The 26303-nt window shown below is 35.9% G+C and overlaps 1 protein-coding gene across 4 annotated transcripts in view; it reads left to right on the forward strand.

Moving 5' to 3' along the window:
• vri (nuclear factor interleukin-3-regulated vrille) overlaps positions 1-26303 on the forward strand; it is a 1376222-nt gene that overhangs the window by 71927 nt on the left and 1277992 nt on the right. The window lies entirely within an intron of this gene.

Here is a 26303-nt window from a genome sequence, read left to right on the forward strand (position 1 = left end):
AAAATAACGTCTCAATTTTAATAGTTACTATTGGCCTGCTAACTTCATGCCAGCAAACACCGTGTGCGTGGGTTTTCTCGGGGTTCTCCGGTTTCCTCCCACTTTCTTCATTCCACCATTTCACTCATTTCTCATTATCAACGTCTCCTTTAGCCTAACCGGCATAACCGTGGGACGTTAAACTTAAAGATTTCATTTCATTTTTTTTCATGCCAGCAGGCCAACATATCAAAATCACACCACAAGTGAAATTGCCGGTTCGAGCATCATTAGTGCTCGTTAGTGCTATAAACATTAACGTTAGTGCTTCTATATATACGGTTTTTAGGGTAACAAAATGGGTCCGTTTTATGAAGCTAGCTTGAACTAAGCAGGCCACCTATGGCAGGCCATAATTTCAACTTCACTGATCGTTAGTGCTTCATTAGTGCTCGTTAGTGCCGCAAACTCAATCGTTAGTGCTACAAAAGTAACCCCTCAATTTTCACCAGTCACTATTGGCCTGCTAACTTCATGCCAATGAACTTGGCAGGCCACATATGGCAGGTCACAACTGGGATTTCACACATCGTTAGTGCTTCGTTAGTGCTCGTTAGTGCTGGAAACCCCATCGTTAGTGGTACTAAAATAACGTCTCAATTTCAATAGTTAATATTGGCCTGCTAACTTCATACTAGCAGGCCAGCTAACTTCATCCCGGCAAATTGAAAAGTACTAATGACCTCTTCTAGTGCAATCGTTAGTGCTTCTTTGCGCACCAATTCCTAACGTTTGTTCTTCGTTAGTTTGGATGCAACAAACGAAAAAGCTTTGAGGGGTCAGCGCGATCTTGATTTCTACTTTAAGCACTAACGAAGGAATTGGTGCTTTTCGTTAGTGCATCGTTAGTGCTTCTAGAAAACACTGATAGTTCCGTGAATGCTTCAGTATTACTGTAGACATAGCCAATTATAAGTTTCAAAATTCCCATTAGAAATGCATGGGAAATTTTTCATTGCGTTAAATGCCCGCCAAATTCAAAAGCACTAATGATCTCTTCTATTATAATTGTTAGTGCTTCTTAGTGAACCAACCAATAACGCTAGTGCTTTTTAGTGTAGATGCTACAAGTAAAAAAAAAACTTTTGGAGCCAAGTCCACGCTGCCTCCACTTCAAGCAGTAACAAAAATTAGTGCCTTCATTACTGTATCGTTATTGCTTCTTAGTGTGCCAACCAATGACATTAGTGCTTCAGTAGTGTATTCTCTAGAGCCAAAATAATGACAGGGGGTAATTACACTATGAGTCCCACTTTAAACATTAACGAAAAATTAGTGCCATTTCTTAGTGCATCGTTAGTGCTTCTAAAACGTTAATGTTTTCTTTAGTGCTTCGTTATTGTTGTAGATAGATCCAATTATATGTCATGAAACTCCCAAAGAGAAACAGGTTAATTTTTCTATTGGTCAAATTCTCGCCAAGTTCAAAAGCAGTAATGATCTCTTCTAGTGCAATCGTTAGTGCTTCGTTAGTGGTTACTAGTGCATCAACTCCGAACATTAGATCTTCTCATCGTGAATAATTTTGTAGGGAAGAGCTAGCGTGTAATTAGCGTCCCCTAAGTTTTATTTTATAGCGTCCATACTATTGAAGCACTAATATTGGGAGTTCTGCAATAAGTTGTAACCATTACAATAGCGATCATTAGTGCTTTTAAATTTAGCCTTAAATTTACAAAATTAAAAATGCCAGAGTTAGCTCAGCACGGTTTCCGAATGCTACTAAAACCTTTTACAGGTGTAGTGCACATTAGCGCACTAAACACTAACTTTAGTACCATGATACTTTAGAAGTTATTAATGAACAACTCAGGCAGGGCTAAGTTCCGATTTTTCAACTTTTACACAATTTTACAGTAATTGCACCACAAAAGTGAGACTAACACTATCAGTTAGTGCATTGTTAGATCTCTATGAAACAGTAAGCTCTAAGGTTAGTGCCAACATAATTTAGGAGTTGTAAGTGAATAACTCACTCAGGACTAAATTTAAATTTATCGAATTTTACAATAATTGTCTCGCAAAGGTAGAATAAACGTCGAATTTTTGTACATCGTTAGTACTCCAAAAAGTTCTACCGTTAGTGCTATTTAAGGTGTAAAGTTTGTGCCATCACTGTTTAGGAGCTATTAACAAATAACTCTACGGGGATAAAATCAGTTTTTTTCAAATTTTACGCAATTAGTGTAAAATTCAATAAATTTTAATAGAATTTCGTCCGAAATATTCACTAATAACTTCTAAATTATGATATCACTTCGCCAGTTTTTACTGTGTTTTAAAGCACTAATCTTTAGCAATTACCCTACCTTTTGATTAACAATTATTGTAAAAGTCGATAAATTTAAATTTAGTCTCGCGCGAGTTATTCATTAGTAAGTCCTAAAATATGATAGCACTAACGTCAGTGCTTAGATTATGGAGCACTAACCGCTGATTTTGTCTCCTTTCTGTTTGACAATTAGTGTAAAATTGTATAAAAATTGAAAAATTTAAAGTTAGCCCCGCCCGAGTTATTCATTAATAACCCCTAAATTACGATAGCAGTGCAGCACTAACGATTGAAAAGGGAAAAAGAAAAAGAAAAAGAAAGAAAGAGAAAAAAAGAAAGAAACAAAGCTCCGGTCGCTCCGTAACAAAAGAGGGGGGAGCCCTGTATCGTGCAAACGAGATGCATGGAATAAGTCGTGAGTGGGAACCCTTCACCCCTGGTGGGGATATTCGTGAAGCTATCGGCTTACGTCTAATTATATAGGAATATATAATCCATTTCTTACTTTCGAACATACAAGGTTCAACAAAAATGAGAAAACTTTTATATCGGACTACTGAAGAAAAATCAAATAAAATATATACATGACCGTGTTTATTATATATAGAATTCCCAGTCACGACCCTCTTTTCAGTTTTATTAAAAATAGAAGAAGTAAAGAAAAGAAGAGGAAGATGGGATAGGAGGAGAGGAAAAGAGGGAAAGTAAGAAGATGAGGAAAGTTTAATTTAACAGTTTATTGAATATTTCCGAAAGTTCTTGACTAGTATCCAGTACTTAAAGTATAAATGATGAAGTTAACGGCATGTTAGAATTGACCATAGAGAAGCACAAAAAAAAAAAAAAAATCAAAGTAACACACATGTTTGTCGAAGATTTTGACTTTCGAAGTTCTCCCATGATGATCGTTCGTTCAGGCTATTTCTGTCCCTTTTTCTTCCTTTATAGAGCCAACTTAAATTGAGTTAGTATTGACTTTTCAAGAATTTAATTGTCAACTACCATTAATTACAGTAAGTCACACATATATGTCAAAAGAATTGGTGCACTTAATACTAAACCTACATTTCACTCACACTCACATTCATACAGGACAATGTATACTTCAGGTTGCAATTAGTTGAATTAAACTAACTTAACTACATTTCTATAGACATTTATTACATTCCAAGAAAACGTAATTTGACAGAACAGGAAAAAAATTCGGTACATGAAAAGAAAATAATAATAATAATAATAATAATAATAATAATAATAATAATAATAATAATAATATGGTTCATAGGCATGCACAGAAATTTGTTACTTTCAACAACATCGAATAACACATTTCTCTTTGTAGATACATTAAAATTTGGATTACGTTAATAAATAGTCGACTAAACGAAAGAAGAGGAGAAAAGAAAAAAAGAAAAAAGGTCAACATTAAGCATAGTTAGGACTCAGTATGAACGAATAGATATCAATGTGGGAAATATATATATATATATATATATATATATATATATATATATATATATATAATTGGTTTATCATTCAAAAGAAATTTTGGTAGCATTTTTATTGAGTATCTATCTGAAGATGAGAAATTTCGACAATTTTATGAGTCTCTTTCTCACGTCGATAATAACTCCTTTATCAACTCTCTTTATACACTATGGTTGGCGTCCATGAGAGTAGTTAGTCATTTGTCTTAACTACAGACAAAAATAGTTGCTTCACGTTATATATTTTCCATTTCGTCACTTAACGCACTTGGTATGAAAATTCAAAATTTCTTGATTTAAAATATTGAATCTAGTCCCAAACATTGGGAACATATTTTCATTATACGATATTTCAATGGAGCTAGGTCTCTGGACCTATCCTAGGTCCGGTATTTACGTTACGAAATTATTAACAACATTTAGTTCAAATTAAGATCACTAAATTTTTACTCCTGGTCTAGATGGTGGAGTCAAGAGATTAGAGTCACTGAACTGGTGAAGGCCAAATAGTTATGTTTCCAGTCGTAGGGGAAGGATTTGGGGCACACTGTTTCATAATTTACTGATTTTGCTATGGTTTCACAAAATAACTTTAGATACGGATTAGGGTTATTTTTACGACCTGTTACTTGTTCTATTTACATGCCAAATCTAACATAGTATTAAAAATTTAAGTTACACACATTAATAGCAAATCCGTAACGTGTTATTTATTACAAGTTACGCGGTAATACTCTACAATCACAAATAATTGGTCAATATCGGGTGTCGAAAATCTATGGCAACCTAAAACAACCAGGGTGGATACCGAGCCCTTTACATATTCACTCATATATATAATTCATATTACTCAATATAATAAATTTTACTCTAATATTAATTTTAGTATTTCGTCGACACCTAATTTTCTACATAACCTTTTCATATTCACTTAGTATTCACATTTCTTGGCTGAAAACAAAACAAAAAACACCCTGACTAACAAAAATTATTTTTTCTTAATAAGGTTGCAACATTGAGCTATATATATATATATACCCGATAATCGATAATAACTCAATTTACCAAAATCTGCGTATAGAGAAATGTTTCATATTATTCAATAAGTTGGTACAAGAAGTGGAAATGCAACAAATAGAACAGGCACGTAACTTTCCAAAGTATGTAAGCATATATACAAATGTGTATATATAAAGAAAAATCAAGATTATTTGAAATTAGTAGGCGCAAACTATTAATACATACACACCATATAACCAATCAATAGAAAGAAACCAGAAATCAGTAATCAATTGGTATAGTTTGTACGATCAATGAGCAATAATCAAGTTTCTGGGTATCTGAAATCGTAGTGTACCCTCTCGTCAGTCCCTCCCATGGTGGGTAAAGTATCGCAAAAAACGGTCCTAAGTTGTTCTGATATACCTCCACGAACTGTATCTCTCTGTCTGTCAGTACATACGATCGAAATAGGTGATACGAACATTGCATACTTTCATGAGTTTCAGAACCAGGGGGGAGGTTAAAAAAATCTTGACATACGAAACAAGAAAGGGATAAGATAGAGAAACTGGCGCCAACGAAAGGCGGAAGATTAAGGTACTACTCACTACACAGACGAGTGATCGAATTTAAATATATAACAACTCACAGCAAAAATGTTCACATATGCCGAAAGAGGGTGACTTACTTAAATACGTAGCCTCGAAAGTTATCTCCAAGCCCACAACGAGCCCGTGGCCACAAGGGAATTTTCAGAAAGGCGAAAGCATTAAGGAAATTCCCCACCTCGCTGTATCCGGTTGAGTTTCTGGAGACCCCGTCCAAACCGGAAGGTTGGTGCACTCTTAATTTGGAATTTTTAAAAAAAAATCATCCGACCTCTCAGAAAACTAAGCAAGTCCAGAATAGTAATGAAGCTAGAGTAAAAATAGTAGCTAAGATATCCCTAACTAGTAATTTGCCAAAATAAAAAAAATAAATAAACTTAATTTTGGATCGGTGATTTCAGTGACCAAACATCACCGATGGCTTCCCTACGCAGACATGCCAAGGTCTGTGATGTCGATTAATTTCCACCATCATCTAATTAGACTAAGAAAAGAAACGAAAATACTTAAGAGGACCAGGGGTCGACATCCGGGTACGCAATGGACCTAGATATTAATTTAGTAGCGGTTGATTTAATTGGATAGCCCCATCCGATCTATTAGCTATATGAACACTGTACGGTAAATAATGTAAGCAACGGAGAAGAAAAAAATTTCGGAGAGTCAATGAATGTTAAAGGTACAACTGACCAAACCTGTACTTTCGGATGATTTAGGATATGGCAGTTATTTTTCTTAATTATCATTTCTGTAAACCTTCAAAGGTATTTCATACATGATGCTACCCTATCTGATGAAATTCTTAAGAACCAGGGCTGTTAATATGAGATACTTAAATGCGAAGTAACCTATAATTCCCAACTACACATTACCATCCAATAGCAAGCTCGGCTGAATGAATGTATCGGTGTAGGTTTCAAAACGCGAGAGATTTTCAGTAAACAGATTCATATTCTCAATATATAATATACACTGGGCCTATCTATTTAAGTACAGGTGTCCTATCATCTCATTCATTTCATATCATAATCGTATTATTACTATATCATTACATTTATTCATTATTTACTCATTTCCACGCGAAGTAATACTTTACGGACACCCTATTACATATATTTACACGCCGGCCATACACATTACATTATGCACTAATAAATCTATAATTATCACAATCCGTCACGCTTAAACTGCTACACGATAACATTCATCGAACCACGAACTCTTTGTTCCGAAGCACCCAATTATATTTACTTGCAGAAAAAATATTTATAAATGCATTCATTGAATGTTAAATTATCAAAGATTATATTTTTCTGATTTAACGATAATATCAAAGCAACAATGAAATCTTTCTATAGCAATGGGAAATTAGAGTTTAATATTGTAATTTCGAAACAAACAGTAACATCATGTAGGCTTACTTCTATTAAGAAAATATGCATGCTTGATTTCGATGGATATATAGGTTTCTAATTGAGGTAACGAGCTGTAATTTTCAATACTACAAGATCTCATGCTATTTCATCGAAACGTATACTCATATGAACCGAAAACAATGTCCACGGGATGTAATTTGAGAATAAGGGTCAAAATCAACTAACCTAGATCGCTAACTCATGCAATGACGTAATGTCAACAAACAACTGATTACCGAAAACGGACACGATGGCTTTGCAGTCAAGAAATAGTTTACCGTGTACTAAAATATACCGTTACACTTATTAATTAGAACTCTAATATTTACTCTTGTTTGGTGTACTTCGAGTTAGACAAATGGTATTAAATTAACGCATGGTAAATACACTGTCCTCGCAGTAGAATCACGCACTCACACAGTATTACTAACTACATACAACACTATAAATACTACACATAAAACTACTAACTAAACAAGCACCTTTATAATATGAATATTAAAGGCAAATACCTAATATATTAGACTTCAAACACATTACTCCCTTGTCGGTATATAAAGTTGGCTCTATTGAACTTTAAGGGGACAAAATGAGAAGGGTAACCCTAGTTCCAATTGACCTGGCCAGTTATTTAAAACATGTTTACTGGAGTTTGATGCTCTGCGGGCACCTTAACAAGGTTTATTGAGGGACCTTCCCCTGAGAGGGGAAAATGCCTTAATCACGAATATTATCTAACCCCCCGCTAGAAATGGTTCAATTCGAAAAATGAATAGGATCCTTTTGAGTTAGATTAAGCTGTCATTATGATGATTAGTATCACGCTACGAAACCTACTATGTAAATGCAATTACTGAATAATAAAAAAAATAATCACATTTACTATATACACGAACAAAATGTACAAAACCAGGTCGTATTTTATCTAATCCCTAACTGAATTTTATAGTTTAAAGGAATAGGAACCTAAAATCACTCTTCCATTCTGCCTATTCTAGCTTGCCAGCAGCATGGCGTCCTGTAAACCAAAATCCGGAATTTCACTGAATTGTTAATTGTTTCTTTAATAAAAATGCAGATTTTTTGGGCTCCTACGCCGTTTTCAGTGTTTAACTATGAAATTAAACTGGATTTTACCTTGATTTCATTAACATTTCAGTCCTTTCCAGCAGAGATGTGGTAGTGAACGTTACAATTTTGCTTCCTGAAGCGTCCACGGTAAGAATGATAACATTGCGCCGAAAACGACAGGGATACGAGGATTCCACCAATCAAGGCGGAGTCTTTCAGCCGCGGAAATTACAAAGCAAATAGAAATTGGTGAAATCCAGATGTAACCGGATCTGAAAGTGACTATGGACTAGTGACAGGGGGTGAGGGAAGGTTTAGTTACCTGGCCAAATTCTACATTGGTCTGAAATTAAGAAAATTTATATCCAATGGCGGAACTATGTTTCGATATGACGTCAGAATGGTAAACCTTGTAGCTATTCAACTTGTATATGCGAAAATGGAATTTACAATTAATCAAAATATAAATAAATATGTTATTCCGTGAAAATATGATTCCTAATGAGACTTTCGATTCATTACATTAATTTGAAGTAAAGAGGTTAAATACATCGTGTAATTAAACCGAAATTGAGTTTTAAAAAAAAATCACTAGGTACAGGGTGAGTAAAAAAAATTGCCATTACTCTCAACTCTAATGGTACATTACACGATACACTAACCTTTGACGTTCACTTGACCTTTATGGGACAATTATCGTAAAATTAGATAAAACTAAATTAACCCCGAGTGAGTTATTCACTAATAACTCCTATGATAGCACTAACGTTAGTACTTGGTGTTTCAGCAAGCAACAACGATGCACTATCTTTTAATGTTTATCCCACCTTTGTAGGACAATTATTGTAGAATTCAATAAATTTCAATTTAGTCCCACGAGAGCTATTCATTAATAACTCCTAAACTATCATAACACTAATGTTAGTGTTTAGTGAACGAAGCACTAACCATATTAAATGTTTTGGTAGTAATTAAGATGCGTTGGAGGCCAAATTTAGCCAAGTGGCATTTTCAACTTTCAAAAATTCCCGCTGAATTTAAAAGCACTAATGAACATACATTGGTGTACTAGCAAGCACTAATGATTGCTCGAGAAGAGATCATTACTACTTTTCAATTTGGTGGGAATTTGACCCAATGAAAAATTCCCGATGTATTTCTTATGGGAGTTTCATGATATAATTTGCCATATCTACACTACTAGTGAAGCACTAACGAAACTATTAGTGTTTTCTAGAAGCACGACCGATGCACTGGATTTCATTATTAGTGCTTTCTCGGGAGACTAACATGCATTTAGGCCTCCCAAAGTTGTTTCCTTTTGTGACTCAAACTATTGAACCATTAATGTTGGGAGGTAATACTCCAAGAAGCACTAACGAGGCACTAACGATTTTACTAGAAGAGATCATTAGTGCTTCTCCATGTCTTTCTTAGGGAGTTTCGTGGCATGTAATTGGTCGTATCTGCACTAATAGAGAAGTACTAAGGAAACTATTAGTGTTTTCTAAAAACACTAGCGATGCACTATCGATTTCACTAGGTTTCATTGTTAGTGCTTTCTTGGGAGGCTAAAAAGTTTTGTTTCTAGCGTCCAACCTATTGAAGCACTAAAGTTGGGAGTTGGTCTTCCAAGAAGCACTAACGAAACACTAACGATTGTACTGGAAAGATTATTAGTGCTCTTGAATTCGGCGGAAGTTTGAGACAATGAAAAATTGCTCACGTATGTCTTATGGGAGCTTCGTGACATAAAATTGGTCATATCTACAATAAGAACGAAGCACTAATGAAACTATTTTTTTTCTAGAAATATTAACGATGCACTGTCAATTTCAGTACGTTTCATTTTTAGTGCTTTCTTAAGGGAACTAAGGTTTTTTGGCTTCTAGCGTCCAACCTATTGAAGCACTAATGTTGGGAGTTAGTGCTCTGAGAAGCGCTAACGAAGCAATAACCTTTGCATTAAAAGAGATCATTAGTGCTTCTGAATTTGACCAAAATTTGAGCGAAAGAAAAAATTCCCAATGTATTTATTACGGGAGTTTCGTGACATGTAATTGGCCATATCTACACTAGTATTGAAGTACTAGCTAAACTATTAGTGTTTCCTAGAAGCACCAACGAGGTAATAAGGAATGGCGATAATTTTTCGTTAGTGTTTGAAGTGGCGACCAGAGTGTAATTACACACTATTATGTTTCGGCTTTAGAGTCTGCACTAATGAAGCACTAACGTTAGGAGTTTGTGCACTAAAAGCAGTAACAATCCACTAACAAATTGCACTACCTTTTGTTAGTGCTAGAAGTGTACTTAACCCCTACGATTGTTTTGGCTCTAGAGCCTACACTAATAAGAACTTACGTTACTGGTTGGTGCATTAAGAAGCACTAACGATGCACTAAGAAACGGCAGTATTTTCACGTTTGTGCTTGAAGTGGAGGCAGAGTAAACTTGATCCCCATGGTTTTATACTTGTAGCACCTACACTAATGAGCACTAACATTAGAAGTTGCTGCACAAAGAAGCACTAACGATTGTACAAAAATAGATCATTGGTACTCTCGAATTTGGCGGTAGTTTGACGCAATCAGAAATTACCCATGTATTTCTTATGGAAGTTTCGTGACATGCAATTGGCCATAACTACACTAACAATGAAGTACTAACGAAACTATCAGTGTTTTCTGGAAGCACTAACAATGAACTAACGAATGACACTAATTTCTTCGTTGGTGCTTAAAATGGGAACCAAGGTCACGCTAGACCTCCAAAGGTTTTTTACTTGTAGCACCTACACTAATGAAGAACAAATGTTAGGGGTTGATCCACTAAAATGAACCAACGATTGACACAAATTTTATTCTTAGTGCGTCAAGTGGGGGCCAAGTTCACGGACGTGAAATTTCAACACCACTATCTGACAAATAGAGGCACGACCAAGCACTAACGTAGCACAAACGCTTGGCATTATAAAAGTAAATTTTATCTTAATTAAGAAATAAAATGGGGCCAACTTGACGCTAATTAATATCATTATACCGGCGTTATTTGAACAGCACTAACGCTCAAATTTGGGCACTACCCAGCACTAACGTAGCACAAACGTTTGGCATTATAAAATAAGGTCTATCTCAATTAGGGAAAAAAGCGGAGCCAACTTGAAATCAAGTTGGCCTAGAAATTTAAATTGTTCATAACTTTGTTATTTTGATAGCACAAACACTGATATTTGGACACTAACCAGCACTAACTTAGCACAAACGAACAGCATTATTTATTTATGTCCGTATAAAAGTGGTAGGGCCAATTTGATACTAATCAAATAATTTTAGAAACCATTATTTGCCTTCTAACTTCGCTATAACAGACCAGGGACGAAACCTGCTGCTAATAATGGTTTCATTTACAGCCGTCGTTCGTGTTGTTAGTGCAGCATATTGTATCGTTACTGCTCTACTGATAACGGCTACAGCTAGGTCGTTACTGCTTTCATATGCCGCTTACATCATCATTAGTATTCATATAATGCCTATATTTTTTAAAACCCATTATTGGCCTAACTTCCTGCCAAGAGACCAATGACGTCACTTACTTCAGACCACAATTTCAATTTCACACATCGTTGGTTGCGCAAACTTAATCGTTAGTGCTCCACAGAGAACACCTATATCGCTTGAAAAATTCATTATTGGCTTACTAGCTTCATTATTGGCCTGCCCTTTGACATGAAGTTAGTAGGCCAATATTGAAGTTTTATTTTAAATATAAGTGTATTTTGTGGAGCACTAACGATGAAAATCAGAACTAACGAGCCCTAACGAACCACTAACGATGTGTAAAATTGAATTGTGTCTGAAGTAGGTGTCGTGCCAGGTCTGTTGGCAGGAAGTTGGAAGGCAATAATGGGTTTAAAAAATAGGCATTATATGTGAGTACTAATGATGATGTATACGGCATATCAAAGAACTAACGACCTAGCCGTAGCCGTTACCTGTAAAATAGTAACGATACAATATGCTGCACTAACAACACGAACGACGGCTGTAAATGAAACCATTATTAGCAGCAGGTTTCGTCCCTGGTCTGTTATAGCGAAGTTAGAAGGCAAATAATGGTTTCTAAAATTATTTGATTAGTATCAAATTGGCCCTACCACTTTTATACGGACATAAATAAATAATGCTATTCGTTTGTGCTAAGTTAGTGCTGGTTAGTGTCCAAATATCAGTGTTTGTGCTATCAAAATAACAAAAATAGGCATTATATGTGAGTACTAATGATGATGTATACGGCATATCAAAGAACTAACGACCTAGCCGTAGCCGTTATCTGTAAAATAGTAACGTTGCAATATGCTGTACTAACAAGCACTAACGAAGAATTAACGACGGCCGCAAATGAAATTGTTATTAGCATCAGGTTTCTTCCCTGGTCTATTGTAACGAAATTAGCAGACAAATAATGGTCCCTATAATGTAGCTGTTATATGTCGAGCACTAACGATATGATATCCAACATTAACGAGTAATAACGAAGCGCTAATAATAGAAAAAATCAAAATTGTGATTTGCTGCAGGTTTCGTGCGTGGCGTGTTGCCATGAAATTAGAAGGGTAAAATGAATCTTTTAAAAATGTAGCAGTTATTTGTGATGCACTAACGATGAGATATGCCGCAATAACGAGAACTAATGATGGGTGTAATAAAAGTTGTTCTGCCGTAGATTTGCCCTGGTCTGCTGGCATTAAGTTAGCAGGTAAATAAGCTTTATTTAAAATATGTAACCGTTATTTGTAGAGCACTAGCGATGCGATATCCTTCAGTAAGAAGCGTTAACGTAGCAATAATCATGTTAGTAATAGAAATTGTGGTCTAGAGTATGTTTTGTCTCTAAACTGCTGGCACGAAAATAGTTTCTTCAAACTAGTAAGCGATATTTATTGAGCACTAACGATGTGGCATGCGGCACTAACGACCACTAACGATGTAATAATGATGGGTTAAATCGAGATTGTGGTATGCTGTAAGTCTTGTGCGGCGTGTTGACTAGGTGAAGAAAATAGATTTATATAATATATATATATATATATATATATATATATATATATATATATATATATATATATATATATATCAGTTGTCTTTGGAGCACTAACAATGGGATATACGGCACTAACGAGCACTAACGAAGCACGAACTATTTGTGAGGTCGAAATCATGGTCTTCCATAGGTAGCTTGTCAGCTTCATGAAACGGACCCATTCTGCTAACCAAAAAACTTCATATATAGAAGCACTAACGTTAATGTTTATAGCAGTAATGAGCACTACTAACGCTGCCCGAACGGGCAATTTCATTTATGGTGTGATTTCGATATGTTGGCCTACTGGCATGAAGTTAGCAGGCCAATAGTAACTATTAAAATTGAGATTATTTTCGTAGCACTAACGGTGGGGTTTGCGGCACTAACGAGCACTAACGAAGCACTAACAATGTGTAAAATCCCAGTTGTGGCCTGTTACATGTGGCCTGCAAAGTTCATTGGCATAAAGTTAGCAGGTCAATAATGACTTGTGAAAATTGAGACGTTATTTTTGTAGCACTAACGATGGGGTTTGCAGAACTAACGAGGCACTAACGATGTGTCAAATTGCAATTCTGGCCTGCTAAGTTCATGCTAGCTTCATAAAACTGACCCATTTTGTTATCCTAAAACTGTATATATAGAAGCACTAACGTTAATGTTTATAGCACTAACGAGCACTAACGATGCTCAAAGCGGCAATTTCACTTATTGTGTGATTTTGATATGTTGTCCTGCTGGCATGAAGTTAGTAGGACAATAGTAACTATTAAAATTGAGACGTTATTTTTGTAGCACTAACGATGGGGTTTGCGGCACAAACAAGCACTAACGAAGCACTAACGATGTGTGAAATCGAAGTTCTGGCCTGCCGTAGGTGGCCTGCTAACTTCATGGACATAAATGTAAGATATTCAGATTACTGGCATTGCGATTCAATCCGATTTTATGCAGTACATATTTTCTAAATAATTGTTCAAATTTCTTTAAGAATCCAGATTATGAGGTACCCTAAGTTTTTGTAATGCAAAAAAAGCTATATATATATATATATATATATATATATATATATATATATATATATATACCCCTGTAGGTGTATTTCAGGGAACTTCCTGGCTTGATCCCCCCGAAATTTTATATTTATTCAAATAAAATATTGTAAAGTGAATGAAATATCTTGTAGAATGTTCACATTTCCAAGAATGAAGTTAGCAAATCTCCCCGATATATATATATATATATATATATATATATATATATATATATATATATAAAATATGAATAATTTTCATGTTGGACGTGTGGTTTTACGTATTCAACTGTGTTCACGTTTCTCATTTCAGCGTATGAATTATGAACATGGCGTGCTAGTAAATGTGACAGGGATTTGAAAAGTGACAGTTCGTCGGGGAATGTGTTTCCAATCACTTCCCAATAGAAATTTATATTTATAAAAAAGTTCTCATATATTTAAAAAAAAGGAAGAAAATCTTTAACATTCCGCACGGAGGCTCGAACCGTCGCCCTTCGTTTTAGAAATGCCGGTAGCAGTACTAAACCCGCTTGACCACAGACGCAACGTACAAGAGATTGTGTTATAATATTGATAATAGAATCGCTCCAAGCACAGGTTCCTACTTGGAGGTTTAAATATCCATTTTCTGTCGTTTTCAGCAATTTCTACTTAAGATCATAGTTGATTTTGCATATTGAAACTGTGCATGAGGTGTGCAATCAATATTAATCTCAGAAATAAGTAGTTTGATTTTGTTTTTACATTTTCACATCGCTCGGATGACAGTACGGTTTGCAGCTAGTGTTTATATAAAGAACGGCGAGAACATGCAATTCCCTGTGTATAGATCTGCGGGAATTGTGATGGATCTAGGGCAGGGTGCGAAATCACGGGGGGGGGACGGGGGGGAATTTCCCTCCCACCAAAAATTTTATGCTTGCATTTCCCCACCACCAAAATCTGTAGGTGGGGAAGGACAGATGGAAAGCAAATGTCATAAATTAATAAAAATTGAAAAACTTCAGTCACACCTTCTAAATAGTGCTAAAATAAACCAGTAGCATGTCTATAACTTCCTTATAGACTATAAGAGGTTTCTATAAGTGAAAAATATTTAGTGCACTGCAGACAAGCGTCTGATACAGGTAGTAATGATAGGGAGTTTGATCAAATAAAGGGGTAGGTAATCCAGGATTTAGTAAACGAAGTGGAAAGAAGGTTCCATCCAAATGATGTGCTAAAATGCTTTTCAGTGTTTGAAAATAAAGATCGTAATAGCCTGAGTGGTTTATATAGTAACGTAGACGTAGGGTCTATATAATGCAGTTCAATTATTGGGATTGAATCCTGATAATGCAGTGTCAGAATGGAGAGAGTACAAGTCAAGTTCTTATAGCCTTAACAAGGAAAGTTAGCTCTGTGCCATTATCAGCTGCCCGTGTGAACGTCGATTCAATGTTGCTCATAATAAAAGGTCCGAAAGAAACCGTATGTTGATGAGTACCTTGCAATCTTTGACAATTCAATTCAATGAACTCAGGGGCGGATCCAGGGTTGTAATACTGCTACTTAGAGCTACTTTTAAGAGCACTAAATTCTGGGATGGGTTTTATTTGCATATAAAATAAGTAAGTTTTCTCTTCTGAGGGAGGGGGGCGATCGCCCCCTGGATCCGCCCCTGAATGGGTCTCTTAAAATTATGTGATGCTGTTACTGCTGCTGATACGTGGGTTTCGTCTGACCATCACATGTCCAACTCTCGTTACACACGGAAAGAAAGTGAAGGGGAGAAATCTGATTATGAAATTTTTTCTTTAACGTAATACGTTACTGGAAACTATATATTAGGTCTACAAATCATTCAATACTCGTATTATTGTGGCTCTCCCCACTGGTCTAGTGGCTAGCACGCGCATACCATCTTTGGTACGGGGTTCCGGGTTCCTGGTGGGAGCGCCTCACAAAAATTCGAACGATTACGGTGGTTCGGATTCTACCTTAAACTGTAAGTCCACATCTCATAGCCTCGCTGCTGAAAAGGAATGCTAAACGTAAATCACCAAATCAATCGTATTATTGTGCTTGTGCTTTCATTTTTTAAACTTTAGCGTCCTACGAATATCTATCAAGGCTAAGGAAGGCGGTCATGATGAGATAGATGATAATGGTGGATTAAGAAAGTGGAACGAAACGGTAGGACTCCGAGAAAACCCCCATACACAGTGTTTATATACCACAAGCAAAATTTTGCCGCGAGTTAGGATCCCATGCACCTGAGGTGAACGCTCTACTACTGAGATAACGCGGCTTTTCGTTGTGCCTTCAAGTATTTGTGTTGAAATCATATATGTTATTTATAATAATACATTCTTCCTAATAATACGATACAGATACATAGTATTATTTAGACTTATATAAGTGGTCGGATATATGAGCGACCAAACTGAAACACTAAATACAGTGAAGAAACATGAATTTCAAAAATAATAATAAAAACTATACTCTGACTCTACAGTTCATGGGACTCTATGGCTGGTCAGGTGGAGTGCTTCAACTTCGTATGTCTAATGCTTGGTTAGCACATCGGTTCTCACGCGCTATTATTTCTGACTTGTAGATCTCACACCACTAGTTTCGTGAATGTAGTCCTCCTTATGATGGTAAACACAAGGGGACTGTGCTCCCACGGGAGTCTAACCCTGGACCATACGCACCGAATTGTATATTAAATGCAGTAGATAAGTGTACTAATTTAGGTTAAATAAATAAATACCATTATTAAAGTATTTTAAATAACAATGTGACTAGTTTGAACATTATTATTATTATTATTATTATTATTATTATTATTCATACTACTACTACTACTACTACTACTACTACTACTAATAATAATAATAATAATAATAATACATGAATATTTCAACTTTTTGAACCCTCCACTTTGTGCGAAGCACAGTGAGGCATTAGTATGGACTGCTGAACTTCTTCCCCCCACCATTTTCAAATGATTTCGCACCCTGATCTAGGGTCACTTTTTCGGACTTAGTTTCTGAACGAGTTTCCAGCTTTTTGTGAACAGGTGTGTACCACCCCGGCATTTGCCTGGTGTAAATGAGGAAAGTCAGGAAAACCTCACTCAGGATGGCTGGTCTGAGAAAGATTTTACACATTTTCAACCGAGTGTACCCACCGAAAAAAGAACCCAGAACCGCTCGCACCAAAGAGAGTGTTAGCGACTACACTACGCGGGGCCACTCCAGATGGGGTAAGACCGTCTAGCATTCCTAGTGGAGGGAAGGGGAAGCATCTAAAATGATCGAAAACGACATAATGATCCGATATTATTGTCGAATCCATAGTTTTCGGGGCCGCTCAGATAAAAAATAATACTCCCGATTCCATGAGTCCGATTTAACCCTCTTAGGCACCGGGGTGGAGGAGGAGTAAAACGGTGACATGTAAAAATATCGAAAATGACAGATATCATTGTCGAATGATTAGTTCTTAGCGTTGCTAAGTTAATTGAAGGGAGGCTTAATGCAGTTTAAGTCCAAATTCATCCCCCAGCTGGGACAATACATGCTGACAAGGGACATCACCCAATTGTCCGGCTCCGATTTCAATGAAATTTTTTGTGCTTATAGAGGACATGTATGTATTATTTGTTATGACAGAAATTTTTGCCATGGTACATGTTTTCTATTTTTCTAGAATTTTTAAGACTTGTGATGTGCTTATTAGAGATTACTGCAGAAGTCCCTTATTACCCTTGTAAACGGAGTGTTAATGAAAAAACTACCATGCAGATACAGATAAGGCCTAGGGGGAAGTCGTGTGGTAGGTTTGACCTTGATGGCAGCCATCTTGAAATCCGCCATTTTGAGAGCTCCTTCGTGGCTAAACGGTTAGCGTACGCGCCTTTGGCGTGGGAGACCCGGGTTCGATTCCCGGCGGGAGCTCATGTGGTTCGGATTCCACGTTAATCAGTAGGTCCACGTCTCATAAAGCCTCGCTGCTGAACGGGACGCTAAACTAAAATCAACTCAACTCAACTCCGCCATTTTGAATTAAAGTCAAGTTTTTGAAATAGGAATAGGGTAATATGATACATAATTTTGGGCTAGAATTTAATTAGGAAGACAATGGTGAAGTTAGTTTTAAGATACGTCCATTTGGGGAAAAGTTACAGGCATATTAGTTGTTTATACTTACTATGTGCGTAAGTCCCTTACCTCCGCTTCTAACCCGCGTATTAATGATAAGTGGATAAAAGCTTCTGTAATATATATTATGCCTAGAGGGAAGTGATACAGTAAGGGTATCCTTGACGGCAGCCATCTTGAAATTCGCCATTTTGAATTAAAGTGAAGTTTTGAAAAATGAAAACCATAGCATGTGATACCTCGTTTTAATAGTAAATTTTCCCCGAACGCCAATAGTATGCTTATTTTAGTACTACAGTTAACTAGTATGAATTTAGGACTGCTTCTAATGTGCATCAAACGTCCATTATTTTATCTTTCAAATTGGTAACACTCCTAATTTTTAGCGCATGTTTTATGATTCCAATTGGCACTTTGCAATTGCTGTCATGGCTCATGTTTTCTAAATTGATTACATTTTTTGAGAGTTGCGATTTGTCAGTTCATGAATAGTGTTAAGATAAGCATCCAGCAATCTTTCTGAATTTTGAAGACTTGCAATGTAATTATTTATTTTAAACCAGAATACATGAGGAACCTAGGGGCCTATGTGACGTAAAGAAGTACAAATGAAATTAAAACAAATTGGTGTTATACGAACACCCCAACACACTGTTTGTACCATGAACATAGTGTGAAAACAGGTAACTTGTTTATAAAGAGGTGTAACTTAATCGAGTTCGCGATCAATACTGATTATAAATCTTACAAACATGAACCATCGACAACAGTCACTAGAAAACGAATGACTATTTTGTCTGACTAGCTAAAAAATAGCCATAGAAAATAAACAAATATACAATAAAGAAATAAATGTAAAACAAAACAAAAGACCATTGATTTATACAACAATCATATTTCGTTTTCCTGTTTGAAGTGAATCTTCATTTGATTTCTCGTCTCATCTACTATCCATTACTAGCTACTTCTTCGATATTACCTGAATGCAAACTTGGAGTTCTTTCGTTGTGGAATGATTCATGTCAGTAAACGAGTTTTTGAAGGGCAGGTATAGGAAATAATTACATGGCATAGGAAATAAATAATTACATGGCAAGTCTTCAAAATTCAGAAAGATTGCTGGATGCTTATCTTATCACTATTCATGAACTGACAAATCGCAACTCTCAAAAAATGTAATCAATTTAGAAAATATGAGCCATGACAGCAATTGCAAAGTGCCAGTTGGAATCTTAAAACATGCGCTAAAAATTAGGAGTGTTACCAATTTGAAAGATAGAATAATGGACGTTTGGTGCACATTAGAAGCAGTCCTAAATTCATACTAGTTGAATATAGAACAAAAATAAGCATGCTATTGGCTTTTTGGGAAAATTTACTATTAAAATGAGGTGTCACATGCTATGCTTTTCATTTTTCAAAACTTCACTTTAATTCAAAATGGCGGATTTCAAGATGGCTGCCGTCAAGGATACCCTTACCGTATCACTTCCCTCTAGGCATAATATATATTACCGAAGCTTTTATCCACTTATGAACATTAATACGCGGGTTAGAAGCGGAAGTAAGGGACTTACGCATATAGTAAGTATATGCGTATATACTGGTATATATGGTACAGGAAGTATAAATATGCCTGTAACTTTTCCCCAAATGGACGTATCTTAAAACTAACTTCACCATTGTCTTCCTAATTAAATTCTAGCCCGAAATTATGTATCATATTACCCTATTCCTATTTCAAAAACTAGACTTTAATTCAAAATGGCGGATTTCAAGATGGCTGCCGTCAAGGTCATACCTACCACACGACTTCCTCTTAGGCCTTATCTGTATCTACATGTAATACAGTCCCTGTCCATAAGAGCCGTAGGAAAGTCATGTCTGACGGCTGTTCTCTTCAAATCCTCTTAGTACATGTCTAAACAAGTGTAAATCACAAGGGTAGACTTTTTGACTTATGGGCAGTTTTTTTCTACAGGGGCGTAATCCTAGGGGGACTGTGCCCCTTTTGAGTTGTTGCCGACTTTTCTTAAAATGATTGTAGCTGCCATTGTGATTGTAGCAGAACAATGAATGAGGGTTGTTTTCTTTCTAAATAGTCCACAAAATAAACCTAGGTATAGATTTTTGGCGTAGCCGTACAAATAGAGGGGGTAAGAGGGGGACAAAGTCTAATTTTGGTTAATTTTTTAAAAGTGTTTTTATTTTCTTTCCATAATGTCCGAACGGTGATATTTCGAGTGACAACGATTTTTTGGCCAAGACTTACAACAATCCTCTATACAAGGACGCAATTTTTGACAAAAATCTTCCAATAGTTATCTCCACAAAAAAAAAAAAAAAAAAAAAATGTAATATAGTCAGATGCGCGAAATTTTTCAGAATGTAAACTTCCGTGGTTTCGTGTTTGCTTCACTACACACGTTGCAATTCTAATAGAAGTAGAAAAGTATTAACATTTCAATGTATAAACAACACTGATAATGTTCTGTATGATATTCCTGCTCCAAAAAGTACATTACGTACAAGAATATTTCTATGTATTAAGTGGCTTTATTTGTGAAGCTTTTGCTAACTATGGACAACTTTGTTTTCATTTGGTGAAGTAATAATGGGTTTCAATATAAAATGTCTCGAATTTTACCTCTAAAATAGAAATTTTGTCGTATGTGAATTTTTCTAGATTTTCTTTACAGCAGCTACTAGAAAGGATGGAGACAAACATACTGATTTAGTGTGCCTTACTGCCTGCTATCTCCACTGAAAAAAATCTCAACTAGTTATGGCATCAAGTGTGAAAAGTTCTTTACGTGGAGTGAAAGTAACACAAGCAACTAGTGGTGATTTTGACCTTACAAAATGTGTGATTTCCCAAAAGATAGACAAAGATCACAAGACTACAACTTTAGTAATTTGTAGAAATAATATAAAAATGCTTCTGAAATCAGGCAAGATGAAGTATTGCAGAGACTTCATGCAATGGATTCTGAAGTGGAATTTGTGTATCATTGCAATAATACCTGCTATAAGTCTTACACACTGAAGAAATCGATACTTAAATTACAGAGAGATAGTGACGCTACGATTCATGACTGTGAGAATGAAGAATCGGCAATTAAACAATCTACAAAAAAGCTACGTTCAGACACACTATCCCGTACAGAACCGTTATGTCAAAAAATCCAGTATGTAGTAACATGCGTAGTGTGTGTGGTCTCAATAAACACGCAGGTGTCAGGCAGAAGCACAGGATTTGTGAAAGTAGCCGAGCTCTTGTCTTCCTCGAGGAAGCAGTGTTTTTTAAAGGCGATGTGTATACTGAACTTGTGATCTAGAAGATGAGTCGTCAGTTTTTAGAGCAGACTTATATTATCATAAAATATTCCTAGAAACATACCTTACTAAATTCAGAAGAAGTTCACAGGAAAACAAAAGCACTGAAAGAAAGTCACCTAAAGAAGAAATGAAAGAACTTTCACCTGTAATCAAAGAACTCCTGGAAGATGGCTGCGGTGTGACTTTGTCATAAATACGAGATTACTTAAACAGTGAAGAGAAAGGAATCGTGAGAAGCAATAAAGAGGTCAAGCATTTTTTCTGAAGATTTTTGGAACTACGATTAAATTTTCTTAACCTACAAAAACCAATGTGTCTCTTACTGTCTATTCATCAAATTTGACTACCGAGAAACTAAGACAGATCGTCCGGAACCACAATGCTCTAAGAGATGCCGGAAGATTAATAACAAACTCCTTCCAGTGTTTCACGTTTATGATAGAATCAATTACTTGAGGTGGGCATCCATGTATTTAGAGCAGATGCGAAGCTTGGAATTTCAACATCCACAAGTTTTTGAAAAATTCATGAAAGGATTTTGTAGTCCAAAGGACCAGGAAAATTCAATGCGGTTGGCTTGAACATGGCACTGGAGCAGACGATAAATAGATCCCAAAAATCACAAGGAGGAATAATTGGCCAAACAAAAGAAAAGAGTACATTGTTGAATGGCAGTTAATCTACCACGAGATTCTTGAAATAAGAAATGCTTTTCGATCATTAATAGGCGTTGCAGTGAATGACTACGATCTTCAGATACATTACGAATTAGTAGGGAAGCAGAGTGAGGAGATTGAAGCAAGCATCCAGATGATGTGCTCTTATATTGAGGATACACAAAATCCTTGTGATACCACTGGAACGATGAAACTCCAAAATCTATCGACAAATGAACTTGTGCCGCCACATAATGCAAAATCAATACTTTCCTTTGCTGCAAATGGGAATGCACTTTATCTTGAATCTAGGAATGAGAGATTTGTTTCCAAATCAAAAGCTCTATCTACCCCAATACAGCAAGTGAAGTTGCCATCTTTCAATTCTGTTGGTTCACAGGATGCAAAAAATGATAGGTCTAATTCAGTTACAGATATCATCCATGCGCAAAGACTTGTTAATATTTGTAAGGAGAGAAGCATGTTATTGAGTGACATTTTAAGTTATGACATTTTACCAGTTACAACGTTGGTGGATAAAAACAGTGCAGCCATTAAACGGCAGAGATCGGATTTGCTGACTGATTTGATAAGGAAATTATACGATTCCGAGTGCAGTTCTACTTTTGAAAAAATCTACCGACGTGTTTGATAGTGGATGTTATGAACCAAATCCACAGGATGCCTCTAAAGGAATTTAATACTTTCGGTGAACTTTCAGCTGCCCTCGTTAAAAGCATGAGTTCCATTCATCAAGAACAATCACGAACGGATTTTGTCTTTGATAGCTACGTAACAAACTCGATTAAGGACGGAGAAAGGGAACGAAGAGCTGCGGTTCAACCAATAACTGTATCTAACATTTCAGCTTCTACTCGATTACCGGTTCAAATGAACAAATTTTGGGCGTCCATTTGGGCGTATGCTTCAGAGCGCTTTGCGATATTATCTACAAGAACATTTACTTCCTTTGCAAGGAACTACTGTTCTGAGTAATGAAGTACGTGATGGAGGACCAATTCAGACTGTAACAATCAAATCTGGTAACTGCAATGAAGTTTTGGATGACAATTTAATGAGCCTATTGAAGAAGCAGATTTGAGAATAATTCCACATATATATCACACACTTAAAGAAGGCTACCAGCAAGTAATCGTAGCATCAACTGATACAGATGTACTTGTCATTCTTCTTTACTTCTCGAAGTTCTTTCAAACGAGAGGTCTTCAGGCTCTTTGGCTGCGAAAATCTTCAAACGAATGCATACCAATTCACACGTTAGCACGAAAAATTGACACATTATATGACGTTATTCTATCATTTCCTCACAGGTTTGGACGTCACTAGTAAAGTGGGGACCAAGTTTTCGATCTTGAAAGCAAATCCTGAAAAGTTCCTTCTATATTTTGGCTAGCAATTACCTGCAAATGAGGATACATCTCGACTAGCAGAAAACTATCTTGTACATGTGTTAAAGCCTGGGAGTCCCTCTGCAACGTTTGATCAGCTACGGCTCGAACTATTTTCATATCCAAAGACTACAAATCTGCTATCACTACCACTAACAAGCTTTTCATTAAAGTACAAATCTTCAGCGTAGCTTTTTTATGGTTAACACTTGCTCTTCTGTATTGAGTTAAAACGCGTCACTGTTACCAGAACAATAGGTTGGTCAGTGGATGACAACGGTACGATAATTCCAGACTCTCATTTAAACTTCCTCCCAGAAGATCTCTTGATTACTTATGGCTGCAAAATGAAATGTACAAAACGTTGTCGCAGTATCTCCAACTTTGTGTGTTGCATAGACTTCTGCAAGTGCTGTGAATTCTGTGAAAATCGAGAGAAAAATAACTTCTAACTAACGAATTTAAGAGAGGTGGGTGATTACGTAAACAAAAATATAAAATTTTAAATACTATATATATATATATATATATATATATATATATATATATATATATATATATATATATATATTTATAAAGAGGTAATTCTTCACCTGATCTATTTATGTAAATATTTTCCAATAATATAACAACATATTATATCATTCAAAAAGGAAAACATCCCTCTCGATTAATGTCTCCTTGATCCCAACAACATTATCAGTGCTGTTTATTCTAAGAATCGTGAATAATAATACAACGATGTGTTAATAATTTTCTACTTCTATTAGAATTGCAACGTGTGTAGTGAAGCAAACACGAAACCACGGAAGTTTACATTCTGAAAAATTTCGCGCATCTGACTATATTACATTTTTTTTTTTTTTTTTTGTGGAGATAACTATTGGAAGATTTTTGTCAAAAATTACGTCCTTGTATAGAGGATTGTTGTAAGTCTTGGCCAAAAAATCGTTGTCACTCGAAATATCACCGTTCGGACATTATGGAAAGAAAATAAAAACACTTTTAAAAAATTAACCAAAATTAGACTTTGTCCCCCTCTTACCCCCTCTATTTGTACGGCTACGCCAAAAATCTATACCTAGGTTTATTTTGTGGACTATTTAGAAAGAAAACAACCCTCATTCATTGTTCTGCTACAATCACAATGGCAGCTACAATCATTTTAAGAAAAGTCGGCAACAACTCAAAAGGGGCGCTGTCCCCCTAGGATTACGCCCCTGTAGAAAAAAACTGCCCATAAGTCAAAAAGTCTACCATTGTGATTTACACTTGTTTAGACATGTACTAACAGGATTTGAAGAGAACAGCCGTCAGACATGACTTTCCTACAGGTCTTATGGACAGGGACTAGACTAATGGTAGTTTTTTTTCACTAACACTCCGTTTACAAGGGTAGTAAGGGACTTCTGCAGTAGTCTCTAATAAGCACATCACAAGTCTTAAAAATTCTAGAAAAATAGAAAACATGTACCATGGCAAAAATTTCTGTCATAACAAATAATACATACATGTCCTCTATCAGCATAAAAAAATTCATTGAAATCGGAGCCGGACAATTGGGTGATGTCCCTTGTGAGCAATCCTACAGAAGTGGAAGGGGCACATATAAAAATAATAAGGAATGCCCAATATTAGTGTAGAATCCATAGTTTTTGGGGCCACTTAAAGAATGAGACTCGAGATGCCATTTAAGTTCAACTTCAGCCCCCATTAGCATCCTGGGAAGTGAGTGTATTCCTGACGTAAAAATAATTGTAAATGCCCGATACTAGTGTTGAATGTATAGTTTTCGGTGTCGCTGAAATCAACAGTGACGCCCCAATATCGTTTAAGTCCAAGTTCATCCCCATTTGCAGATGGTTGGGGAGAGGGGGGTTAAAAACGAAATGTCAAAAGTGACTGAGATTTGTGTCGAAATCATAGTTCTCAGAGTCGGGAAATCGTCTGACCCGTTTGAAATGACTTTTGGCAGATATTGAGTACCCACTCTACAGTAGGCTATCTTTCTTATCGCGTTAGTGATTAAAGAACTATTTTATGGGAATAGAGTGTTTTAATATTTGTGCCAAGAGTAGATTAGCTTTTGTAGTTTTATCATTTCACTTTCATTGAAATAAATGCTCTAAGGAAAAAGGGAATTCAAATATTTCCCATAACACCTATTCTTCCAGTGCGAACAACAAGCATTTTAGCTTTTATATATATATATATATATATATATATATATATATATATATATAAAATATGGTGGGTGCGTCATATATGGAATACGTTCCTAATAAAAAAAAAATACCAGGCTGTTTTGTCTACTATGTGCTACAACCGAAAATACTTTACGTAAACTTGTACACAGCGGTGCCCACAGTTTGCACATGTATGGTTTGCTGCCGAACGATAACATAGTTTCCTTTTGCTGCAGAATATTTCTTTTAAGAACTTGAGTTTTTCTGGTGTATGTTTCCAGGCTGCTGAATGTACGCAAAGAGGTATGTATTATTTTCGAATTCGTAATATTTAGATTACATATATAGTGTACCATAAGGGCATAAAGATTCAGTACACACAGAATCACGGAATCGTGTGCAGAAAGAACTATCCAAAATGGTGATTTTCTTAATATGAAATACTAGCAGGTTCCTAATATGGAATATTCGTAAATAGATTCATACGTATGTGAACTAGAAGTGAAGAAGAATTGAATTTTAAATTATAATAGACTTGACATCTGTTTAG

Source organism: Thermobia domestica, chromosome 6 (assembly GCF_964235325.1).
Source record: "Thermobia domestica chromosome 6, izTheDome1.hap1.1, whole genome shotgun sequence".
In the NCBI taxonomy this organism is placed as follows: domain Eukaryota; kingdom Metazoa; phylum Arthropoda; class Insecta; order Zygentoma; family Lepismatidae; genus Thermobia; species Thermobia domestica.